Source organism: Drosophila teissieri, chromosome X (genome assembly GCF_016746235.2).
Source record: "Drosophila teissieri strain GT53w chromosome X, Prin_Dtei_1.1, whole genome shotgun sequence".
In the NCBI taxonomy this organism is placed as follows: Eukaryota; Metazoa; Arthropoda; class Insecta; order Diptera; family Drosophilidae; genus Drosophila; species Drosophila teissieri.
The window spans coordinates 5,489,905-5,517,156 of NC_053034.1; the positions used below are offsets into that span (position 1 = coordinate 5,489,905).

A 27,252-nucleotide genomic window follows, 5' to 3' on the forward strand; every position below is an offset into this window, starting at 1 on the left:
TTTTTTCTACCCGTATCAATGCGATTTATGCAGGAATTCCAAGCCCTCCAAACACTTTTCCCCTCCCCCCTGGAAAAAACTCTCGCAGAAGCAGCAAAATGTCGCGATAAAAACGGAAAGAAACCGGGCCAGAGAAAAGAAATGCCAAAGAACCACACAACGAATAGAAAATAAGAGAACTCCAATGCTCTATGTTGAGTTTGTAATCCATTGGTAGAGTTTTGTTTAATGAAAGTAAAAAACAAACAGAGATTTAATTAGCCAAAATATTACGTTCTATGTTCTATGTTCTAACAATTTTCAGAAAAGGGTATACAAATAGCTGGTGGAAAAGCGATGGCCAATATCTCCCGGGAAAATGCAAAATAAATTGGTAGCTACCTTTGGCATGCCCAGGCATCTGCCCAACCCCGGGTTTTCCCCACTTTTCCCCACCTTTCCCACTTTCCGCATTTTTCCTGCTTTTCCGCCGCTTTGCTGTTGCATCTTTGGATGCCTCAGGGCAGGGAAAATGGGAAACATCCAGAAGAAGGAGAAAAATCTGCGACAATTTTGTCTCATTGTCGCTTGTCTCTGGCTGGGCCACAAAAATTCTTGGCAACATTTTTGTTGGCCCTATTTCTGTTTTCCATTTTCCCGGCTCCTTCTTTCTGCTTTCTTCGCCTCGAACTACAAACAAAAAATTCCTGTCAATTGCCGGCGAGCCATTAATCAAAGAGGCGTGATTAAAGGCAAGTACGTTGCTGGAATCGCCGCTCGGAAAAGCGATGAAAAAAGTGAGCCTAACTGTATTCAAATGGGGCAGAAAACGATTTTGAATAATTATGACAATTCGAAAAGTTTTCGATTTCTGTTGACTTAGCGGCCAGAGTAAAGTTGCCCCGCAATTAATTTGTTAATTAATCGAATAAACGCAAACAGAAGTGTTGGCCAAACTAATTCAGCCCAAGGGTGAAGTGGCAATAAAAACCGACGATAAACAACTAGATGAAATTAATAAATTGTTAAATGTTAATGTTCCATCGCAATAAACAAAGCATAGAACAAACTTTCTTTTGGGTCATGAAGGTGCTGTGTAAAATGCGGAAAAAGAAACTGAACTGATTAAAGGATTAACTGATTAACTGATTATAATTCCTGACTAGTGCTACCTGCGGCTGATTGACATAATAAATTACGAGATTCCGTTTTATTTGCGTAATTTGGATTTCTATTTGCCAGTTAATGGAATTATTTGGAGCCTTGGGGCCTGCGATTATTTGCCATTTGACTGTTAGCAAATTAATGAGAGAGAGAGCGAGAGCAAAATTGCAATAAATTATTTATGGCCAGAGGAAGAGCTGCTGTGCAAAATGGCCGACAAGGTCACGCGTACTCTGACCTACACCCTTTATGTATTTATTTATCTGCTTGTGTTATTCGGCCCTCAATTTGGCAATCAATTTGGATTTGGATTTGGATTTCCATTTCGATATTCGTTGCGTTTGTCGTTCGCTTTCGGTAGCCGTCGATTATAATCAATTGCCACGCCCGCTTAATTAAATGGCCCCACGCCTCGCAGGCACTCGCCAATTGGAATGGGTTAAGCGTCTGCCTGAGGGGCCGTTAGCGGGTTAAGGTGTGTGTGTCAGTCTGTGTGTCAGTGGGTGCTGACCTGGCCTGATTGAGAACTCGATTGCAATGCACTTGCCAGCAGATAAGCTGCTTAGCCTACAGCCAAGGTCAGTGCATCAGTGCCACTTGGCTGCCCAGAGAAGAGTGATGAAAAAATGATTTCTTTTCAATTATGGAGAAAAATAGTAGGGAGAATTAAATACACACTTCTAATATGGAAAAAAGTAGCAAAGAAAATGGTATACACATTTCTGTAAATTGTGATATATAGTTAGATACTAAAATGTATATATATACACATATTTTATATATCTTTATATATTATATATTATATAGTTTATATATTATAAGAAAGACCTTTTCCCGTAGTTCCTTTCATAATATCCCTGGTTTTATCTTTTCTGATGGGCTTTCCTTTCTTTCTCCGTTCTTTAGTTGCTGTCGGATTTTTTAGTCAATAGCTCGACAGTCCGCCGCTTTTTCACCCGTTTTCCACCCATTTTCCACTCCTCTCGTTGCGGCCTTTGTTCGCAGCAGCCGCTTTTCCTACTCCTTCTTGTTATTATTTGCGGTTTGCTGGGCAAAAACTTTTTGCCGTCTCTTTCACCTGTAATTTTTGCAACTTTCAATTAGGAAGGCATTAAGCCAGAAAGTGCTTCATTGGGATGCTGGGAAATGGAAGTGGAAATGGAAATGGAAAGGGGTTTTCCACGGCCAAATGAAAAGCTGTCGCAGGAAAAAGTATATAAAAATATAGAAGAAAGCTGGGCGCAAAAAAATGCACACAACTAAAATTTTTCTACACGAAGTGAATTTGACTGAAGATGGCAAAAAACAAGAAAAAACCAAAATGAAACAAGGGGCCTGTGGTTTTCGCTATACATATATATATAAACTATATATTTGTGTATAAACTATATAGTGGTGTATATTCTATCCCTAGTTGTGATGCCTCGCAATATTTTTTTGCGTGCTTTACTTTTTTGCGGTGGGCGTGGCTTGTTTTTAATTAAAAATGAATTCACCTCTTGCCGCATCTGTCTTTCTGTCTTCGCAACAAACTGCAAAAAATTATTTGAGCGGGTTGAAATGAAATTGGAAAATAGATGGAAACCTGCGGCAAAACTGAATAAATTTATTGGCGAAGAATGGAGTTTTTTCTGGTTCGTCTTAGATTTAAGCATCCTTTCAGTGAGTTACTCCCTTTCAAAATAAACGAGGGTTGGGTGCTTGGGTTCTTATTTGTTTAACCTTCCCAGTAAAAAATAAAAATAACTTAATTACCAAAGTACACTCACTTATCAAGTTTACACAGCCCATCGAAAGCACTCGAAATCTCTGTTTGCCAAACTCACCTGAAAATAGCGAAAATAGAGAAGATGGAAATTAATATAAAAACCAGGTAAACGTAAACAGGTTGAAAATCAATGTGCATAACGATTTTGTCAGCAATATTTTTCTTTAGTTTATGTCAACTTTCGTATATTTCTGTTGCCATTGTGTGGCATACATTTTATTTGCTTAACTGAAAACAGCCGGAAAATAGAATAACGAATCGTGAGGCAACAACAACAACAGCAAGATCAACAGCAACAACTGCAACAACTTCAAAGCAATTGACAAGCTCCAATTACAAAAACAAAATTGATTTAATTTGAATTTCTCGCCAAATTGCAGGCACACTCACCGAACAAAAGAACATTTATCGGCTAAACTAAACTATAAAACGTTCCAAAAAAAATGTAAGAAAAACAAATAAACACAAAGGGGGGAAATATCTGAAAAATGCGGCATGAGAATGAATGCTAAATAGAGTAAATAAAGTGGACAAAAGTGTATTGCAAGGGGATTGGTGGCTGATTTTTCGCATAGCCCAATTATCCAATTCCAATGCTCTCTGTGGCTCTATGAGTGGATTTTCCAGGGGCGTCGCAAAGGCGGAGGCTACAGTGGGAGGCAGTGGGCGGCAGTGGGCGTGTCGTGCCTGATTTGACCTCGTTGTGTGCGGCGAAGTTAGCGGCAATAAGCGAAAAACTGATTACACTGCCAGCGGCGGTAAACGCAATTGAAATTGATAGAGGCCCCAGTCATGGGCGTAGTTAAAGGGGGAGGGGAGGTGGGTGCGGCTGCATATCTTTGCTGGGTGGGGGTGGGTGGTGGACAAGGCCACAAAATGCTGGCAAGCTGTTCAATTTTGGAAGCACATCCTTTTTTTCCATTTTGCCACAACAAATCGTTCACATAAAAATCTCGTTAGGCATATTTAAAGCGTATTCGTTCTAAGTGCGAAATAATTTCATTTCATTGTTTTATGGTTATACGGTGGCGTATACGTAATTTGAACATACTAACTTTGTTTTGATAATTAAATAATGTAAATGTTCTAAAATGTTGTAAATGTTGTTAAATGTAAATGCAAGTTTGCAACACGATACACTGCCGAAGGTTTAGATGTTTCTCGTGTTGTTAAAGGATATTTCGCTTTTGTGCTTTAATTGCCACATGATACATACGCACACACTAACCCTCACTAATGCCCAACACATTAACAACTCACCCACACACACACACACATGTGCAAGGCATATGGATGAGCTGTGAATTATTACACGACACCGGGCGCATCTAATTAATAACAAAATTTTAATCGCCCAACGATAGCCGGGCATTAGCTGCCACTCCCCCTGCGCTACCGCCCACAACCCCCTTCACCTCACCCCCCGCTCCGAAATAAAATACTCTGTAATGTCGCTGATTATTATTGTTATTGTTATTAGCGCTGGGGAATTTATGTGCGCAAATTTATTTGCTGCGTCGCCACTCAAATTGAGCATAATTTTTCATTTAAGTGGAAATTAATATTTTTACGCCCTAATGCCATGGGCCACGCCCCAACGCTCCAACGCCCCCACGCATACGCCCCCTTCTCTTGCTAATTATGTCACGTCGTTTCCAAAGGACGATGGAAAAAACAATATTCGGCGGAGGAAGGAGCGCGAAAGGAAGCGATTTTGATAAATATATTAATGTGCCAGGCAAATCGCCCTCTTCTTCTTCTTCTCTCTCCTCCTTCTTGGCTGTGCAATATTAATTTTGATAGATATATATATATTTATACCTATATACTTGGATATTTTGATGGGGCAAAGGAGCGGCCGGAATTTGTAGCACATTTTTCGGGCTGATTAGAGGATATTGAACAGGAAATTGAATGGGAATTTAACGGCACTCGTCGTTGTTGGTCAGGTAAATGAATTTAAATAAGATTTTGCAAAGTTTCTAATGGGATTTTTTGTAGATTTAAGATGGCTAGCAACCAAAAAGTTGAGTACCTCAGCTGTTAACGCAGGTTGACTACAGCTAAACCCACAGCATTTTTGGCCACGACTTCGGAGTTCTGGACACCAAAATTCTACTGCAACCAATCGTCCATTGTGTCTCTCGATTTGCCACCTCCTTGGCCCGCATTTCCATGGCGATTTTCCCCGAAACACATTGCTCATTGCCAGGGAGGGGCATAAATTTCCCTAAAAGTGTGGCTGCTACCCCTCCGATGCCCCCTGCCCTGCCCTGCCCTTCCACCAGCCATGTTGCTCTATTTGTCAGCTCGTGAAACAATCATAACACCCCTCCACCTTGGATGCACCCCCTTTTGTGGCGGCTCTGCTCTTGGGTTGCAATGTTTTTTGGCTTGGCATGTAACAAGCGATCTCCCTTTTCGTCCTTCTGGAGCCTCGCTCCTGCCGAGTTGCATACATTTGTCATGCTATTTGGCCAGGACATCGTCACACTGAGAACAAATATCACAGCTTCCGCCACTCATTTGCAGTTTCTCCTGCATTAATGGATGGATTTTTGTTTCGAATTTCATGCTTCATTTTCACTCTGTAACTAACTACCATTTATTATCTATCTATATAAGTATGAAGAAAGGCAAGTGCTTTCTTTCAGTGTATCTCCCCCTTTTCGGCAACACCCCCGTTGTGCTGTGCGTCTGTGTGAAAAATTCATTGAATCATATGACAAGACAGAAAACGCATTGCCTTTCTTGTGGGCCAAAATATGGGCAATGCGGGGGAGGGAGGGGACGTGGGTAATGATAACCAGGCCTAAAACAGATAGCAGCGCAAACATTTCAGCTCACCACCCACCGCCCACCGCCCGCCTCCCCCGCCCGTCGCTGCTGCATTACGTCGCAGGGGGCAGCACTGAAATATTGCGTATACGCACTGGGGTACGCCGGGTAGTGGTAGTGGTGTGTAGCATGCGGCTGGGCGACAAGCGGTGGCAGGGGTACGGTGAACTAACGACGCCCCAGCCACGACTTTAAACATCCTTATCAGCTGCAGCTGCAGGGAAACTAGCTGGGAAAATCGAGGAAATATGGAAAGGGGTCGGACGGAGATAGTTTTGAATTTCATAGGTCCTTCGGGAGGAGGCGGCCATGCACTAATGGCTCCAGTCTGCTCTACTTTTTGGCCCAACTGCAATTATTAATGAGCACTCAGATACGTGGGGGCATCGCAATGTTCTTACGTTTTACACGAGAAATTTGGAAAACAAGCCAAGCCGAATAATGCAATTTTCAAAGACTTACGCCCCAGTGGTAATAATTGCAATGCAACAAAATCAAGGAATGCGTTTGACGCCCACGTCAACTTATGAGTGTCAACTTAGTAAATAGGTGTTAAATCATAGATGAGTATCACGCTCGTTAGATAAACGAGGAAAATCAGGGAAACAGTTTAGCTCCGCAGCAGTTACAAAATGCTTTGATTTGAATAATCGAAAAATGCCACAATAGCCTGCTATCCCACGCATGTCAAAATCAAAAGTTGAACTTTTCCAGCTTGGCAGCTTTTGAAGTGAATTCAGACGCAGACAAAGACGCCCACGCAGAAAACACACAAATAATCTTTCGATTAGCCAAGTTAAGATGAGGGCCACCGCATCAAAAACCGTCGATGGAAACAACAGATAGACAGGAAAAACAGCAAGCCACAATTCCTCTAAGTGTAACGAATTTCGTTGATTAACAAAATGAAATATAAAAGCGATATGATTATTACTACTATGCCCATCATGTTGGGCTTTCATTTCTCTTTAATTTTATTCTTCATTAATTGCAACTTGAACTTGCACAAGAATACTGCGCATGCATTTAAATTCTGTGATACCCTGTAACTTGTACAGCGGCAACAGCAACGCACACAGAAGCAACAAAGAAGCGTCAATAATACGCACTTTGCCACCCACTTTTTGTTGCCTACTTTTAGAAGGCCGAGCCAAATAAAAAGAAAGCCGGCAATAAACACACTGCGCGAAATAAGTGCCAGCAAGGGGGAACTTGGTAAAATAATGTAATCGAAGTAATAGTTAAAGGCAAACAAGTTTTGCAGCCACAGCCCATAATACACCATATGTTTTATAAACTGTGCTAAGCTAAGCATATTTTCTCTGTGTGTAGTGAACAAAAAAATCAACATTTCGCGACATGGTACGCTGATAAAAACGACAATTGATGGGCGTACGTGGGCTCATTGTTGCATGGGCAATTGCTGAGTTATGTTTTATGACAAATGGGCTGCCGGGGCGTGGTCCACCGCCCAATACGCCCACTAATTGCCGCAGTTTCGGCGATTCTGCGACGGCAGCAGCCAGATGATGGCGGAAAAGTAGCTTTAACTTTAACTAAGGTGGCTGGACACGAGGCAAGTCGCAGTAAATGAATTGAAGAGCAATGGTAATTGATTGAACTGCCGCCTGTGAGGAATACAAAGTTGAAAGGCAGGATTATGCCAGCCAGTTGAAACCTGCTCATTGCAGGATTTGCTAATAGCTTGTGTATGCTGCTGCCTAAACTCGCAGAATCTCGGTCAAAAGGGAAATGCGCCCAATCAGCGTTTTCCGCCTCGTGGAAACACTTCGCCTGCCGCACCATTTTCTTGGCAGCTTTTTTTTTGCAGCCCTAAAATTTTTTGATTTGCTTACGTTTTTATTTGCCCATTTTTCTGTTGTCTTTTTTCGCGCACTTTGTATGCCGCTTGTCATTCATATTCGAGTGCTTCTCTTTTACGCCGCTTGTTGTTGTCACTTTTGCTGTGGTAAGCGTTACGTGTCCTGCTTAACTAATCAGCTGTGCATATGTATGCGTGTTTGTTTATATACATCTATATTTATATATACATTCGCACGCACGAAGCTCGAAAAAGGAAGAGCCCCGTGAAATGGAATGAAATGAGTGTGCAAGGATAAACTGGCACTGAATTCAGCCAGCCAATTGCTAATTTTTCCCAATACTTTCCAGACCAAATATTCCCAAGGAATGCTAGTTATTTGAAGTCACTTCAGAGGCGTCACAAAGTATGCAACACATGCACTGCCTAAAGACGCCTTTTGTTGAAGATTTATTGTTATTTACTTGTAGAAGATGAATCACCGAGAATAACATGCCATTTGAGGTAGCTTTTCTGCGAGTGCATCTGCGCTCAATTGTGCGGATTGTCAATCGTATGCAATTTAAATAAATTGAGTGTTTTATTGGGTTTTCAATTTGATGCCCACCGCTTTCCGCGCAGAGTTTCGCCGCTCCTCCCCTTTGTTCGCATTAATCATCGCAAATTGTGCGTGGCGGTGGTTTGTCCAACGATCGAAGTCGAAATCGCAATCGCAATCGAAATCTCAATCGCCAAATCGCCGAATTTCCCAATTTCCAAATTGCCAAATCGCAATAAACCCAAGTTAGAATATTTTTCGCTGCGCAAATATAATCAGCACGTCGATGTGCACATTATGGCTGGCTTGCAATTAATATACGCCCATTAAAGTGAAAGTTTTTTTTTTGTTAATTAATTGTTGTTTCGGCATTCGCAACAAATTGCAGGGAATGCAATTTGGGGGAAAAAGGTGTTGAGGGATTGCTAATCGATTCAATTGTGGTCAATTCCAGTCGGCATGCAAATCAATTGATTTTCGCTGGTAATAAAAGTGATGTTACTATGTTGGCCTTTTACTCGCTTTCAATGCATTGAATGCACGAAATTTGTGTATTTGGCGCCTTTGTAGTGCTTAAAGTAGAATAAACAAATAATTTGTTGCAGAGCGCGTTTTTTATTACGCAAAATAATGGTAATTTTCTTAAAACGCAACCTGTTTGTGCAACTAACTCGTTTCTCTGCCACGCCCACACTCATTATCATTTGCCGTTTTTCTGGCTGCTGTCTTTTTGTTACCATTTTTTGTAGCATTTTGCGTTCCATTTTTGCTCCCTTTTTTTGCCATTATTTTGTGGCAGTGAAATGTGTTTAACATATAAATATACAAATTCATTAAAACGAAACAGCGCAGCGAATTAAAGGAAAAAGACAGCGAGTGTGTTGACACAGTGCGACTGTAAAAGTTGCATTTGTATTTAATTTGGCGCAAAAAAATAGTGCTCGCGTTTTTGTTGCACATAATACGGAGTGAATAAATGTTTTCACAAATTTGTTAGTGCGCGCTGCCTTAATATTTTACACGAGTGCCCAGACGGCCATAAAAAGTTCGCAGTATCATTATAAATTTTTAACAATTGTGACAATTGTTGTTGCCAGGACAACGCACACACTCGCACACCCACACACACACACACACACCATTGTGTCCTGCATCCTGTTTCGCGTCCCAACACAGCTGCAATTTTCACACGCTTGTTTGGGTTTAACAAAAGTAGCGGTGCCAGGAAAAATAATAATAATCATCATCCTCACTGCCGTGCTGCCGCAGCGGAAAAATCATCATTTTAAATCTGTTAAACACCAGAATTAAAGTTGCCATTTGCTGTGCGCTGTTGCCAAGGATCACATCATCTACCTCAAGATAGTTTCTAACCTTCTTCCCACTTTTTTTCAGGGTTAAAGGAATTAAAGATTGGATTTATACACCCGCCTTTGGCTGCATAATTTTCCAGTTGTGGGATCTTTGAATCTCTGAATCTCTAGTCAACGACCCATTGAACTTTTAGTTTTGCTTGCCAATGCGATGGAATTCTGCAAGTGTAGACACAATTGGGCAAAAATAAATAAAATTCGAGTTATAAACAAGGGCACAAATAAAAGGGAACAGTATGCGAATGTAGGAATACGAATGCGAATGCAAAGAATTGATGCAGAATTCGAATAATTTTATGGCATATTTAAGTGTCTGCATAATTTGCTACCCATCTCTTTCTTCCGCTGGCCAGCCATCTCTTTCTAGAGATGAGCACGTGATAAGCTTACGAAGTGCGAAATCGAGCGACTTTCCCGCTGAATATCCTAGTCCACCAGTTGCATAACAATCAGCAATCTTGTAGCATACCCCTCAATCGGGAGTTTCAGCTTCTCAGCTTCTGTGGGTATTATCTTTATCGAATAAATACTGTACAAATGCTTTTATTATTAGCTAGCAAGAAATTCCTCTCCTAAGCGTTATTCTTCTTCAAGCCATCTCTAGTTTTGCGGTCGACTTTGCTGTGCAGTTTGGTAGACCCCGTTCACTTTTCCATCTACACCTCCCCCAACCCCAACCCCATTTCCCTTTTCATTTTTACGTTTCTATGCCTGTGGGTTTTCCTGTTTGCGGGTGTGCGGGTGTGTGTGTGTGTGTCGGTGTGCACATGACATGAAGCACAAAAGGTTCAACTGACTGTAAAACGCTTAAATTGATTTAAATGCAAAGTCGACCCGAGAGTCCGAGTTTGAGTTTGAGTTTGAGTCCGAAATGAATGAACGAGCGGATGAATGAATGAGTGGAGTAAGTGATTGGATAGTCAACGGGTGCTGGGCCACCACCATTTTCCATTTTCCTGACCATTTTCCAGCTTTTGACTACTGGCCCTCGAGGCTATTTTCCTTTTCGACCCTTAACCTTACATGCTTTTAAATCATGAGCACGAAAGAAGCGTCAAATTTCCCGCACCGCTTATTTTCGCCAAGTGTATTTACTGGATATGGTGATCGCTGATTGCTGATTAGTTGCAATTACTTCATTCAGCGGCAGTGTTGTAAGCAGTTTGCAGTTTTCTTTTCAACCATTTTCAACACTGAGCAGCTGCATCTTCTTTTGAATCTGAGTTCATTCTAGATAAGATGCAATGAAATACTTATACCTTACATTTTTACCTAATACAAAGAACACCTTTTCGGACTCTTCCAGTTGCCTGCCACGGATTCTGTATTTTCGCGGCAAACTATCAATGAAACTTTGGCCACTAAACATGGCTAAAGTAGCGCCAGGCGAAATATGAGGGGAAAAGTTTGCTGGTTTGCTGGCTCTGCGTGAAGCTCAATGAGCTCAAAAATCTCTTTTTAATACTTGGGCATAACTAAATTAACAAAGCATAAGTACACACTGAGCTGGGTGGTGTGTGTGTGCGTGTGTGTGTGCCTGTCTGCGCCTGAAGTTTGGCTTCATTTAACAATTTTAGGCAAATTAAATTTTGGCCAGCCTGCAAGCCAAAGCAATTTCCCAGCTACAAATGAGCAAGAATTTTCCGGGAGTGGAAGGCAGGAGGGGGGCGTTTTCCACCACCCCAAGTTTGTCTGGCACACAAACATGTACATACTACATAAGTCAGCCTAAAAAATATGAGTGGAGAGCTCTGCGGAATTTGCCAGCAAAATAAAAGAAACATTTCGGAATACGTTGAAATATTCATATATAACGAGTTTCTAACACATTTAGGCAATGTTGCGTATTTATTCAAAAGTCGTTGGTTATTTTACTTACTTCAAATGCCTGGTCATTTCTCAATCAGGATGTTTTGTTTGGATACGAGTATCTGATATTAGATATTCCGCAGTAGGCTTACGATCGAGGAGTTTGGTTTTTGAAAAGGATTTCAGGCTGCACATGTTTTCCAACTTTTTGGCCACTCTTTCGCCGTATTGGTTGGCGTGTCCTTGCGCTGCCAGCTTGCCATAAGATGGACAGGAACATGGACGGGGATGTTGGGATGTCGGCAAATAAACGCTTGTAGGTTGTATAAAAATTGTATATGCAAATGAAGGCAAACAGCAACAGAAACAGAAACAGCAACAGACAGCGACGAGCGGCAGCAAAATAAAATAAAAATAAAATCATTTTTGTTTCCCCCCCTCCAATTTTGTTTGCCTCTAATGTGGAGGTGAAATGGACAAGGGCAGGACACCCGGCTTCCTGGACGGTGTCACTCCGTTTAAGGATGCCAGGACCCTTCAGGGATAACGAAGGATGAGTGGCCAACTTCTTTCAGTGCCGGCCTTTTACTTTTGTTTCCTCGTCTTTTTTCTGTTTTCTTTTTTTCTGTTTTATGCACGAGAGATATGTACATATGTACATACATATATATGTATGTATGTATATAAGTATGTATACGAGTATGCTGGCTCTTTCGCCTTGTTTTGTATGCCGTGACTCCTTCTCGTGACTGGGCCTATGAATTGAATTATTAAGCATGCTCTCTCGCTGCCAGGTCATTCAAATGCAGAAAGCGCCGGCAGCAAGCGACGCGATTTTCTGCTCAAATGGAGGCACAAACTTCAGGCCAAAAAACACAAGCAGAGAAGAACATAAAAACATAAAAAACATACCAAAAATCAGGAAAGTAAAGCCTGGCGGAGAGGAAAACACAAAAAACAGTGGAACATTTGCACAACGGCAAAGTGAAATGAAAATTTCGCCCCTGCAAATAAACGAAAATTAACCAAATAACCAAAGTGAGACGGGCTCAACTCAATCGCAGCTCAATTGCAGTCCTTTATTGCCAGGATATGCGGCTTTAATAATAATCAAGTTGGCTAAGTAAGGATATTCCTTGTGGGTGGTAGAAAAATTGGACATTCCTTGGATTCCATTCCATTCAGTTTAAAAATGTTATTAATAACATTAAATACCTTCTAGTGTGTTGTACTATTTGAACAAACTTAAATTGTGGCAAAAATCAAGTGAATTAAATTTAAATTCAATGGCAATCGATCGATCTCGGAAAATATTCCGAAAGCGGGGAAAAAGGCGAAGAAAATGAAATACTGCAGTTTTGTCCACTTTAAAAACTCGAGAGCCGACCGAAAACTTTGCCCTTTTCACAGCTCGGCCTGCATAGGCGTAGAAAAACAGGAAAAGAGCAACCTAAATGTATACATAAAATAAAAATAAATAAATACATAAAATAAAAATAAAAATGAAAATAAAAATTACAAACAAGGACGCAAACTTTTCTAATCTAAAAAAGCACAAAGGCAAACACCAGGCGTTCCAGGCCGGTGGGCGATGGGTGGTGGGGGGTGGGTGGTGTTTGGTGGGCGTGGAGTGTAGGCCAAGTGCAAAATAAAATTATGGTATTAAATTTTCATGTCAATTACAAACGGCGACAGCCAGCAACAGCAAAAAAGTGTGAGAAAGAGGGAGAGTAAGAAAGAGAGAGAGAGAGAAATGGGCGTGTGGAGTGGGTTTCGGAAAAGCCAAGAAGCTGGCCATAATAAATGACCTCCCCCTCCCCCCCTGCTGGCATTTCCACACCCCTGGAAAGCCACCCAATGAAAAGCAGGTGTCAAAAGCAAGTGGCGCACTTGCAATTACAACAAAAAGTATTCAGGAGCCGCAAAAAGGCACGCAAATTTAAATGAAATTTCAAGAAAATGCTGAAATTATGGCGCACTTTTTTGGGCTGCCAGTTTAAAACCAGTTGTTTGCTCATTCTTGGCTGTGGCATTTTACCACTTTTACGGAAGAGAAAACCCTTTAATTCTACTTATATTTCCAATTAGTTGTGTTACTTAGTTGTCCCACTTAAGTGTACCTTTTTAATGGACAGATCCTTGGCTTTTTGCATAAATACTCATCGATACTAGAGATCTGAATTTTTAAAGTGTGATTTCGAGCAATCGCGCTTTTGGACTAGTTTCCTGCTTATGTATGTGTATTATGTATTTATATACATAAGTACCGATGCTCGTGAGTATTTTTCACTTTTTTGTTGGCCAAGCTTCTTGCCGCTTTTCAAAGTAGGTAAAAAACTTTTCCGTTTCCTTCTCCATTTTGGCCACCTACTTTTGGCCAAAAAAAAAACAAGGGCTTCCAGCATTTTTTCGCATTGCCGTTTATTTCCCTTTTATTTTGTTGGCCAATTTCCGGTAATTCAGTTTTATGCAGTAAACTTTTCTATTTTTTCCCGCTTCGCTTTTCGCAGCGTATTTATAAATAAATATGTTTTTTTCTTCTTTTTCTTTTTTTCTTTTTTTGACGGTGGGTGGGTGCTGTTCTGTTTGGGGCGCTTTTCGTGGTACCCAGTACCCAAGGTCATTGAGATGTGTAAACTTTTGCCCATTTGCAGTTGGGCGAAGCAACAAATGATGATGAACATTTTTATGGGGCAGCACAGTGCGTTTCACGTCGTTAAATCACTGGCAAGGGATCAGAGTTGAGAAGTCTGTGAAGTTGTGTGCACTTTTAAGGATTCCATTTGCCATCGCGCTGGATTTATTGTTCTACATTCCACTTGCGTATATTCTTTTATTGTCGATTATTAAAGTTAAATTGTATGTTTTGGCGACTCTAATCTAAGCATATATATGTAGTTATTATACTTTGTATAAACTTTGTAACTTATTATAAAATAAATGCTTTCATAACTAGACTAGAAGTTGATGAGCTGCACTGTACCCTAAATATCTCGCTCGACTTTAAATTGACTTGGATAATTTTCACTTTCACAGCATCACACTGCCACGCCCACGCCGACCACGCCCGCCTCCCACATTTGCCTTACTCTTAATTTGATTAGAAAAGTTTCGACTTGAAAAAATCTGAAATTTTATGACTCAAAGAACGCAGAAAAAATGTGAAACACCAAAAAAAAAAACAAAAAAACAGACAGGAGAAGAGAGAAATATTTTTGGTCTGGTTTGTTGAGGTTTTCCACCCACAATTTTCCGAATACTCCCCGCCTCCCCCTCCCCCTTTTTTTTTGTTGTTGTCGCTATTACCCGTTCTTCCTCGCCAGTTGCTTTGTTGTGGTCTTCACTTGAAAAATTTGATTGGCAAACAAGGTTTTTTCTGCGTTGCTGTTGTCTTTTGTCATTTTTGGCAATTGGCTAAAAGTTAATGGAGTGGGAAACTCGGAGGGGGGTTTTCCACCGACTTTCAAGCGAATCGCTCGCAAACTACAATTAAATTGCACGAGCATCTAAACCAAATCAAATGCCATCTGTCAGAGTTGAAGCCACAAAGAGTTTATCTCCGCAAATGCGAGGAGCTCGGTGGTGTACCTTTTTTTACTATCCAGCTGGCAACTTTTTAGTTCCTTAAAAATAACTATGGAAAATAGTAAATAGTCGTAAATATTTCAAGGAGTTATAATTTTAAGAATAACTTCATTAACTCAATTTAAAGTGTAAGTAAAAGCAGCAGTGCTTCTAAAATATGTACATTGTTTTAAAAGTAAGAGAGCTTAGCAGATAAATTATCCAGAGAAATTATTTAAGAGATGTCAAACTATTTAATTAGTTTGCGCAGAGCCAGCGTTAAATGCAAAAAAGGGCCACAAAATAATTATGCATACTAAATCAACATGAATAGCCGTTGTAAGCCAGCGCACCCAAGTGAATTTGCTCAGTGGTGGAAGCCTGGCAGTTGTGGTCATTCCATTAGCGCCGTCCGGAAGCGGAATTCGACCTCTGACCCCCTGGGAAAAGCGTCCGACCACCTCACCTAACCAACCCACCCACCTCCACCTCCTCCTCCACCTCTACCTCCACCCACCTTTCATTTCTTTTTAACACACTTATGACGTGGGCGGGCGCCTTTCCTAATTGACTTGAAACATTTTCGCCATGTACCACGGCCACATGACATAAAAAAACAAAAGTTCCCAGTCATTTTGCATTGATTGATTGATTGATGGATGGATGGATGGATGGTTGGATGGCTGGATGGATCGACTGACGATTGGCCGGTCTTGGATTTCACTTGCACTCAAGCAACAGCGCCCCTTAAATGCAAGATAAACAAAAGGAAAAGCTCGCAGGGAAAATGGGGGGAAAATAAAGCATAGCATACTTAGCTGCATCAAATATGAAGGAGAAACATTTTTCGGTTAGCTTGAGTAAAAGTCCTCGAGCCGGGCTCAGACCTCTTAACCCTTGCCAGACCCTCTGGGCTTTTTTAAGTTTACCCACTCGCACAGAAAGCAAACATTGTGTGCTCCTTAAAGGAATTGGAGAATACGTTGAAACTAAAAATGTTTGAAGTAAGTCACGGGTTCTCACACATACCACGTGTGTGTGCTTTAAAATTAAAGTTTAAATAATATAATCATTTCGTTCAAGAAAAGCGTTCTACTTGGCTTCTTTAGCATGTTTCGTATGCCATAATAGCTGAAGACTTGGCATATCACTTAAGTGCCTTAAACGCGACTTACCATAAAGGAAAATGCCCAGGAAAAATGTGGAAAGTTGCTCGCTGCTGTGTTTTTTTCTCAGCCTTTTTTTGTTTTTCGCGGTCCTGCGATGTGTTTTTTGTAGTTTTTTTGTGTTGTGACCAAGTGGATATCGTGTTTGGCCTTGGAGGCGCTGCTGTTTCCCCCACTCAAGAAACGGGTTTATGTCGCCAACTTCTACGTCTAGAAAACGAGAAGCGTTTTTTACTTTTTTTTTACTTTTTACTTTTTTTTAGTTGTGTTGCGTATTTTTGTTGTTGTATTTTTTTGTTGCAGGTGCAACTTGCGTCGGATGCTGAATGAATGGGCTGGATATTTCTCTTTCGCAGACCGGTTGCACAGGAAGTTGGCCAACACGCACACCATATAACAACACAGGCACACACAATAACAAAAAAAAGTAATTAATTTTTTTTGTTACTTTCAGATTTATTGCGGATTTTTAGTGATTTTTTTCGAAATTATTTTCGATATTTTAAGGATTTTATTTTGCGATTTTTCGGCATGGTTTCTCCGGACTTAAATTATAGACTTCATGAATTCTAGGAACAAACACAGATTGCACTTTGAAAAAAATTTGGTTGCTGGCATTAGATGTTAGTTGTTTATTTCGTATTGTGTTGGATGCAGTATTTGGTTTGTGGCTGTTTTATTATTTAAAATTTAGCTTGTTGTGTTTGCTGCTGCTTCTGCTGCTGTTGTTGCTGTTGTTGTTGTTGTATTGATGGCTTGTTGTTGCTGCGAGCGTCACGCAACCGAATTACTCGACATCGGAACACGTACTAAAAACTTGTTATAGGAAAATCGCTCTTTGGCCGTCGCTGCTGTTGGCGTCTCTGCCGGCGTCGACGTCGCCGTTAACAGAGGCACACGCGCATGCAAAAACAATGTGAAATGCTCCAAGGGGGAAAAACTGTTCCCGTTTGGGACCCCCCTCCCTCACCACTCCCCCCCCCCCCCCTGCCGCAGAACACACAGCATGGGAAAAGTGTTCCCAAAAAGTGGAGTTCGCGTGCCGTAGTGTGCCTGCTAAAAATAAAACACCCGAGCGTTGCTCCCTCTCTTTCGCTCCGCTGCATGCTCCCCCCTCTCTCCCTCTCTCTCTCGCTCTATCTCCCTCTCTCTCGCTCTCGCTGCGTTGCCCGGCTAGCATGTTGTACTAAATTTAAACGAACTGAAACGAAGGCAGCCTCGTGCTTAAAAACCAGGTCGTCGGCTGTCGGCTGCCATGTTAAGGATATAACAGTTCTGTTTTCGGTAACAGCTCAGCGTTTGCTTTCTTTTCTTTTTTTCCTTTTCTCCTTTTTCGGGGGGCCTTCCATATGCGAAGATATCGGGAGTGGGGGTGGGGGAGGGGGTCGGCTTAAGTGATATTATAGCCCGGCATAAATTAGCCATCGGGCCCGACGCATTAAAATCTTGATTGGTGGCCGGCAGATGCAGCAGCTCCAAACCGAAACAGAGAGAGAAAAAAAAACATAAGCGGAAGTGCCACACAAAAGTGACAGCGCCAACAGCATGCCCCACATCGAAATGTGTGTAAAACTATAAATACGAATTTACAGAAAGGTGAAAACCTATAACTCCCACCAGTGACGGATTTTCAGTGCAATTTGGGTATCCAGGTAACACATACATTTCATAGATTATTTGAGCTCGCCTTTATGGAACATATTTATTTGCACACTAGTTTCAGTTCTATGCTAATAGCTTGAACGCGACTGTGCGCACATAGGTGGAGTAATATATTGGAGGAGACATCGCCCGCGGGGGAAAAGTGTTATATGGGAAGGCGAACTCTTGACATTGATAAGACAAACTGGCATAAAGAGTCCCACTGCCACTTCCACTTCCACCGGCGGCGAATGGGTCACCCAAATGCTGGGGAAACACAGTGGCAACTATGCAATTATACACCCTAATTGTTCATATTTAAAGCTATATTTAAAGTATGTAAATAATTGTTTGTTTGAATTTTGAAAATTAAATGTATAGTTAAATGTTTATATACATTGATTTTCATATGAAACATTTCATTTTTCTTAAAAATTATGCATGGCTCAATTTGATGTTTTCGTCAACAATTATTTGAAATTTTTTAAAAATATTTATATTCATAATTTGTAGAAGTTCTGCTCACAGCATCCGCGTTTCCACTGTGATCTCGTGACAAAGCAGCTGAAAAGCGTTTTTCCCCCCTTCGCCAGTTTTTCCAGTTCGAAGAACTATTGACAATTCACGCCGCTCTCTCATTTTCCCCGGCGATTGGGAATGGGGTTAAAAATTTAAATAAAATGCGCATGCAAAAAAGAAGCATGTGAGTGAAAAGGCGGCAATGTGAAGAAGGCACAACAGATGTTTACAACAAAGGCCAGGCCCATAATTAAAAGCTGGCCCAGAATGCAACTGAGAACTTTCCATACTCCGCCCACCTACCGCCCACTACCCGCCCACCTACCGCCCACTTCTTCGCACAAACTCTTTACTTATAAATCGGTTCTGGGTCAGCGCTACTTTTATCTCCTCGTCTCAACATTTTAAAATATTAAACAATTTAAGAAGAGTTAAAATGCTTAAATTTAGTTTAAGTTTTACATGCACTTAAGAAAAAAAATGTTTGAAAAATGCTGCTAACTAGCCACATTTTTGTGCAGTGTCCAGTGCGTTTTTATCTACGTTAATGCGAAATGTTTTTATACAGAAATTTACGAGTAACGCCTCCCAAAAAACAAAAAAAAGCACTAAGAAAAAATGCCTGCACCAGAACCGAAAAACAACAAAAAAAAAAAGGGGGGCGTCTTTGGGAAATTTTTGGGCCAGGGATCTCGTTTCGCTTTTCATTCTTGTTGTTTTTTTTGGTTCGATTTGGTTCGATTTTGATTTCTCGGTTGTGACAGACGAATGTCAATAGAGGGAGACAGGCGATGTGCCGCTCCAACGCCCCATCGCCCATCGCCCCGTCGCACTCGCACAGCTCAGCAGCCGTCGCATGCCCATCAACAACAAATCAATGACGACGACACATGTTGGACATCCCAACTTGAAACCGAAAACTGGAAGTCGGAAGAGATAGTGCTGAGTGGGGACGACACCAAGGAATCAGGGTGCACTGCGAGAAATGCGCCTGCTGCTTGCACTCGAAGATTTATGAAAGAAATCTTATTTGGTTTTAAATATGTTATATATGTGAGTGTTGGTTCCTTCGTTGAACTTTGGAAATGTAAAGCGTTCAGTTGCAGAGATTTCAGCACGATTTTCGCTCAGTGTCTCAGGGGACAACAACAATGCGAGCGTTTAAGCATTTGGAAGCAATTACCGCAGCAATGAAGCGTTGAATGAATGGGAATGAATGGCCAAGAACGGCAGATGAGGTAGTTGAGCGGTATGCCGAGGTGCGGAGCGAAAGGGACAGGAGCAGGGGCACAGAGAGGGACGGGGACAGGGCGCTGCGATGCCGAGCGGGACACACGTGTCCATGTGGATCAGTTTGGCCCCCTCCCCCTGCTCCCCTGGCAAACGAATTTATGTACATTTTTGTGCATATTTCCTGGGATTTTGGATGCTCGTTTGGCGCTCGCTCGCCTCTTCCTCTTATTTATCGGGATTACTTACTTAGTGGAAACGACAAACGACTTTAGACGGAGAAGGAGACAGGGACAGGGAAAGAGAAAGAGAGGGGGCTAAATGCGGAGAGAGAGATGGGCAACGGAAACACGAGACGCTTCAAATGCCAATGAGCCGCAGATGAATGGTACAGTGAACTAGGAATAGACTCACGTATGTATACAAAAGTGTGTAGCATTGCCGAGGGATCATAAAGAATATTATTAAGAAATTTGCCTGTTGAAAACTTATATGGAATATTATGAAGAAAGTTGCCTGATGATGAAAACCTATATTAAATATTATAGAAAAATTTGCCTTATGCTGAAAATCTATGTCAGGGAACTTGGAAATTCAAATGTAAATAAAGTTCTAGCTACATACATATTATATGTAGAAACAAATTCCATTCAGGCAATCTGCACTGTAGTTGAGCCTTCCGAGTTGTTTCCGCATAATCGAGGGCGGAACAGCGGAAGCTGTCTGCCGAAAGAGAGGGCTATGCACGGGCCGAAAGAGACGGCGCTATGCGATCCCCACCAGGCAAGGTTTTCGTGGGTGAAGGGGAGCGGGAGAGGTAGCTTTAATCTAATTGCTGCACTCCGGAAAATCAAGAATCCAGAAGCCAGAATACGAGCAGTTTTGACTTTGAATTTTTTTATCTTTCTTCTCTAGGTTCTCCGCCCCCCAATTTCATTCTTTGTCGCTTTCTTCTGGCAGTTTCTTTCTCATTTCGGTTGCCCTTTTACGACGTTGTTGCCGCTTTTGTTTGTGTTCTGCCTCTTTAGTGTTGTTATGATTGCAGTTGTTCGAGTCGCTCTTGTTTTTGTTATTTTGTGGCCGATGACAGCTGATGAAAATGAAAATTGGAAGGAAGCGCCGCCTCAAGTACAGTGGGCTAAACGAGCTGAAAACCCAGAGGAGGTATTTCACTCTGATGACATCAAATGAATTGAAAACTAGCTTGACACATGAAAGGGAATAGTTTAGGTCAGCAAATCGGCTTTATACAAAAATTCTATATCTACTTGGGGTAATTTTATCATAACTTGGCTAAAATGAGTCACAAGGCCGTAAAAATGACTGTTTTGTGCAGCTTATGATCCAATTAAACAAACCTAATCACAGTTTTGTTGATTTCCAAAAATATATTTTTGACCTTTTTTTTGCATTTTTTTTTAAGGGGTAACATCATGATTTTTTGCAAAAAATTGACTCAAATTAAAATGGTTTTTTTTGAACGCCAATCGATTGGCAATGATATTACGAGCTTAACGAGGTATGAAACTTCATATTTGGTGGGTTATTTTCCATGCTGTGGCCAAAATACCGATAATTTTGGTACAAAAATTAGGATAACGACTTTTGAAAAGATTTTCCCCTTCAGAAAAATAATTTAACAAATAAAATTTGTATTTTTTTTTTGTTATTTACTCCACTGTATCAGAGCCTCGAATCGCGGCCTACAAAATCTGTATTGCTTGGCACTTCCGTTGGTTTATGCATTTTTGGTGCATTTTTGTGATTTGTTTTTTTGTTGCCTCCTGCTCCCTTTTTTTTGTATTTTGTATTTCGTATTTTGTATTTTGTATTTGACTGTTTGCTCGGGCATTTCAATAGAAAATTTTAAATATTAAAGTTTTGTGTGTGCTTAGCGCCTGATGCCTGATGTTATTGTATTTGCGTTTGATATATTTGTGTACAGCCACCACACCGCTCGTTGCTGTTGTTGTTGTTTGGAAATTGAGTTTCGGCGTTGATACTTCTATTTAGTCAGGCCGAAAAATGTTCTTTTAACGCTCGCGCACTCAAGTGGGTGCGAACGAGAGGGCCCGATGTGGAAGGGGGATGCGTGATGAGCGCTTCCGTTTCCGCCGCTAGTAGGGCAATTATAATGCTACTCAAGCCGTTCGAGCGCAAATAATACCAACTGAAGAAGCGAGGGAGGAGTTGGGTCGCGGAGTCGAGAGTAGCAGACGTTGTGCTACCCATTAGTAGTTAGTATCGATATCAATAGCTTGCAAATCAATAGCTTTGCTAGTCTTACACTAAGTCGTTCATTTCGTATAACCCAGCACATTTACCATAAAGCCGGGCATAGTCAAGTGCTTAAGAAGTATAGGGTATGCGAACTGCTTAAGTATCAATGCAGTTGGACTGAAAAATAAGCACCGTGACTGTTGTAAGTCGCTCATTGTTGGCGTTTCAATTTTTTCTTATTTTCCAGGGGGCACACGTCAATAATTGCGCTCGAAAAGAAGTTAAGGAAAACACAATCAAGCGAGGGTCCTGCCAAGATCTTAACCCCTGTTCCCCCCTGCCCCTTGCCCCTTGCCCCTTGCCCGCTCTTAATGTGAAAATCATGCAATGAACCAAATTCGAACGGAAATGATTCACACTCCAACTGAAATGCGATTCGAGTGGCTCGTTCGGGGGCAGTGGATGCGGCGGGGGGAGTGGGGGGACCAGAACGAAAATACAAAAATACAAAAGGTGAGGGGGGATGCCCCGAAGAAGAAGAAGGGGAAGAAGAAGAAGGGCGCATCGAATCGAAATTGCGTTTTCAACAATTGCTGCAACACCAGTGACGCCACTTGGAACAACAATGGCAAATGTTTTTCCTTACCCCCTACATTCATACATGTGTTTGTGAGATGAGCCACTGTCAACGCTGCAAACCATAGAAGGGTGCTCACTACACTGGCCAAAACTATAAGGGTGCCCCTTAACGTACGTACGTAAGTATGAAGTCAAGTTGACTCAGGATCCTCGGGCTTTTCGCTCAGTGCACGGCGAACACACAAACAATGTCAAAGCAATGCCAAGGCAAATATTTCACTTCCTGTTCTGTCGCTGGCTTGGGGTTTTCCTGAGCCGCGCTACCCCGACAAAAGGTTCAAAGGTCAAGGATTTTCACGTTTAATTAGACGTGAGACGTTGTTGCCACAGCAGCAGCAGCAGCAGCAGCGACAGCAGCAGCAGCGGTACGTGGGCGGCAATGGGCGTGCCAGCATCTGTGGGCGCTGGAGCGGCATTTAAATTTCCAATTAGCCACCCACTGGCGGCAAAAGCTGCAGGTTAAATACCAGAGTGACACAAAGGAGTGTTTTTGAAGCTTAAGACGTCGGCTCGGGCCGAGGAAAAGTGGGCGGGAAAAGTGGGCGGGAAAAGTGGGCAGGAAAAGCAGCGCGATGATGGCAGGTGAGAGGTAGAACCTTCAGTGACGATGAGACATCATTGTGCTCGCAATTGTTGCTCTTTAATTATGCGCCAATTTATAATTAAATGATCTTGGCCATATTTCAATACTTCACTTTGCACTTTGCCGTCCAGTGGAATAATTTTCAATTTGTCCATTTGATTGATGTCTTTTGTGCGATATTAATAAGCTCGCCCAGCATAATAGATTGAGTGCGGGAAACTACTGGGAAGTATTATATTAGGATCCAAAATGTCTGTGCGCCTTTGCTGCTTATAAATTATAAACAACAAGAGAGAACGCTATAGTCGAGTTCCCCGACTATCTGATACCCGTTACTCAGCTAGTGGAAGTGCGAAGGAGAATCTTCAACACTGACAGTTTTTGTCGGTTTGAGGGCGTTAGAGTGGGCGTGGCAAAAAGTTTTTTGGCAAATCGATAGAATATTACAAAACTAATACAAAAATGAAAAAATATCAAAACATTTTTCAAAAGTGTGGGCGTGGCAGCTTTGGGCGGTTTGTGGGCGTTACAGAGGGCGTGGCAAAAAGTTTTTTGGCAAATCGTTAGAAATTTACAAGACTAATACAAAAATGAAAAAATATCAAAACAATTTTCAAAAGTGTGGACGTGGCAGTTTTGGGCGGTTTGTGGGCGTTAGAGTGGGCGTGGCAACATGAATCGACAAACTTGCGCTGCGTCTATGTCCCTGGAGTCCGTATGTTTAATCTCAACTTTCTAGCTTTCGTAGTTCCTGAGATCTCGACGTTCATACGGACAGACGGACAGACGGACAGACGGACAGACGGACAGACGGACGGACAGACGGACAGACGGACGGACAGACGGACATGGCCAGATCGACTCGGCTACTGATCCTGATCAAGAATATATATACTTTACATGGTCGGAAACGCTTCCTTCTGCCTGTTACATACTTTTCAACGAATCTAGTATACCCTTTTACTCTACGAGTAACGGGTATAATTAATCAATGAGAATCCAAATGCCGTTCGCTGTTGAATGGCTGTATGGGAATCGGTTCTAGAACTGCAATTACTTTGGCCAAAATAATTGTTAATCTATTACAGGAACAGCGAACATTTGATTTAAATGTGAATAGTTGCAAGTCTTGAGCTATAAACTTATAAATCAACAAAAAGTAAGTGGAAATCGATTTGTTGATGCAATTTCCTCGTTTTCATCCTTTTGCGTAAAAACACAATTTTGCGAAACTGAAACACGTTTGCACATTTGTGTCCTACTGAGCCGAGTTATCGCTCGAAAGGAAACGCACATGAAATATTATATCAGACATAATATATACTAGTATTTAATAACATAATTTCATTTAGAGTATAGCATTTCGGAATTATTTGGCTCAGTTTGCATGTATGCTCGGGATGTTTGCGACATCTTTGAATCGAATGCTGAATACTGGATGCTGAATGCTTGTTGCATTTCCCTCACATTTTCCAACCACCAGAGTTTCAAGCCGTTTTCTCGACAAGCGACGCATGCCATTTGCCATATTTCAATTGCATTTTAATTCATTTGAGTGTGTGCCTTTTCAGTTTCTTTGCCATTTAACCCCACAGAGGCTGACACTTTTCCCGCTTTTGCCCGCTTTCCTCGACTTTTCCTCGTTTTCTTCCTGCTTTTCCCCACTTTTCCCCGCCTTTCCTGGGGAAAACCCAACACGCTGCGTCAGCGTTGGAGCCTCGAGGAGTCTGGCACTACTTTAGCATTTAATTATTCTGAAAGAGATATGTGCTGGCACATATTTACGTTCACACTCCATGGGGTTAATGTAAATTTTTGGTGGCAATTTCATGGGAAACTTTGGGTTTTGGCTCAAGGGATTTGCCAACTGGATTTGGATACATGTGGGCGTGGCGCAGTATGCTAGTCAAATATTTGTCTCTATTTAATCGAATGCATATACCGTTTTATCGGAGAGCGCTAAGTTCAAACTAATACATATTTATAATGATTTAACAAATTTTACTTACATAAATATATGTCTACAATTTATATGTAATTAAATCTTGAATGCTGAGAAGTGAAAATCTGCAAAGTACAGACAGCAAATTCGGCATCCAGTTTCCCAGTTGGCGTCTTTGTCTTTGGCCATTTAATATTGTCACTCGTCAGTTTTCGGTTGTTGTTTTTCCGGCTTAAGGCGCGCTTTTTTATGGGTTTTTAATTTTACTTTGATTTGATTCCCATTCCCATTCCCCATTTCCGTTCTTCGCTTTTCCCCGCACCATCGCCATCGCCATGCTCGAATATGTTTTTCTCGGCTTTTCCTTCGCCTTGAGAGGTCCTTGCAGTTTCTTATTTATTTATTCGGTTCCGTTTCTGCTGTTGTTCGCTTTAATAGCTTCATAAAAATTTCTCCATTTGATTTCATGTCAATTTGGCTTACTGGCCCCCCCTCCCTTTCTTTCCCACCAACGTCCATGCCGTTGGCTGATCAAAATAAAATAATAAAATTCAAGTAAATGAAAATGAAAGGCAAATAAAATTTTATTAACTTAAAGTTGGGGCCATTTTTGCGGTTTGCGGGGGGTGGCTGCTTTTAGGGCGCGTTAAATGTTAACACGAAATATGGCCTAAATGAAAGATGGTCGTAAAAGCTTCTCTTGGCCACCCCACCCATTAATTGGTAATTAAAAGCTGCCCATTTTTTGCCACGCTTTTTTATGTTAAATTGATTTTAAACCATGTTTAAACATTTTAAATTTAAATCTATAATTTCCTAGAAGCTGCTTTGCTTACTATCTAACTTCAGCACATTTTCTAAATAATGATGAAATGAGGGGATTGTGTTTTAAGCCGCAACTATTTATTACCAACTGGAAATTCGCTTTCCCAGTAGAGCCCATTAAAAACGCAAATTCCGCGTTCGTTGCGATCTGAAGCGTATTTCCAGATTCCGCAATTCTTTTTTATAGCCGCCACTTAAGGCGAACGCTCGCAGTTCCTTTAAAAATAGATTCTAAGTTTAGGGAGTGAATGACGAACCCCTTTTCCCCCTTCCCCCCTTTTCCCCTCTTTTTCGCAACATTTCTCTGCCTCTGCCCCATCGCAGGACCTCGATGTATTTCCGGACTGAGGAATCCCCCTGTTTTTTTACTGGGTGCCATGGTCCGTTTAGTTGTACAAAATATTTCCGCTTTTTCTTCGTTTTTTTTTTCTTTTTTCAGCAGCTTGGTGTGCGCTTGATAAAATTAAATTTATTCATAATTTTTCCAAACGAAGGGAATTTATTTTGCCTGCGTTTTCTTACGTTCGTTTTTTTTGCGTTTTTTTTTTTTGCCTTGCCAAGAGTGGAGTGCAGCTCACTCAATTTCCTGGAACGATTTGCAAGCACATTAAGAGTGGCCGCGGACTGGGGCTTTAGGGGGTTAAGGCGGAGCTGGCACCTTGACCAAACGGCTTGACAAATATTGACGAATTGTTTGGCCACCATTCAAATAGAAACGCTAAACAAGCAGCGCACATAAATGGGAAAATAAAACTGAAAATTGGAAGGTACAGTGAAGAGTCAATTGATTTGCCCAGTTGTAACAATATTAAAAAAAAAACATTTATGTGCCTCAAATGGTTCTAAGAATGTTTAAAAAGATACAAAATTGTTAATTAAAAATTAAAAGAACCCTTGAAATGTAGATTTTCACAAAACAGTTACAAATAATATAGTTGTCATAAGTATCCGAAATAAAACTAAGCATTTTTTGAAATGTGTCTTGGTGGTTTGCTAAGATCAGTTTGCACCACTACGATTGCCTACTGTGAATGCGGGAAAAGCAAATAACAGTTAGCAGGAAAAGCGGAAAAAGCGGGAAAAGCAAATGAAAAGCAGGGAGCAGCGGACAGAGGGGAAAGCGAGCAGCGTAGTGCGGGAGACCGCACAATAATGGGGAAAAAGGAAAGCAAAGTAGGAAATTATGATATCATCTTTATGACGCCATTATGGTCGCTGTCGCTGTCTTGCTTTCCACCCACAGACTCGACCCCTTTCGCCCGTGTGTGTGTGTGTGTGTGTTAACCACCCACCACCCACTCTGTAAACATGCTATGACTAACTGTCATGACCTCCCCCATCCACCACCCTGTCCACCACCCACCGCCTCCTGCCAGGAAAAACTGTTGTGAATGTCAAAGAGCGGAAAGGCAAGCTGGGGAAAATGCAACAGTTTGGCCCTCGGCTGCCTGTGGGTTAAGCCAGAAAAGGGTTAAGAGCGCCCGCAGCCAACTAACAAGCAGCAGATTCTTGTTACCTACTTTTAATTATTTGTTATATGCTTAAATCTCATCGTCTCCCTGGTAGAAATAGAAATAACCCACTATATGGAATTGTCCTTTTCTCAAATATTTCATGCTCTAAAAAAATGTG

At 41.4% G+C, this 27,252-nt stretch overlaps 1 protein-coding gene across 1 annotated transcript in view; it reads right to left on the bottom strand.

Annotated features, from left to right (window-relative positions):
• Window positions 1-16,118, bottom strand: part of LOC122624309 (irregular chiasm C-roughest protein) — a 33,393-nt gene extending 17,275 nt beyond the window's left edge. Inside the window, exon 1 of the mRNA XM_043803804.1 lies at window positions 16,031-16,118. The gene's annotated coding sequence lies outside the window, so the exon portion shown is untranslated. The remainder of the gene's footprint in view (window positions 1-16,030) is intronic.
• Between the last annotated feature and the right edge of the window lie 11,134 nt (window positions 16,119-27,252).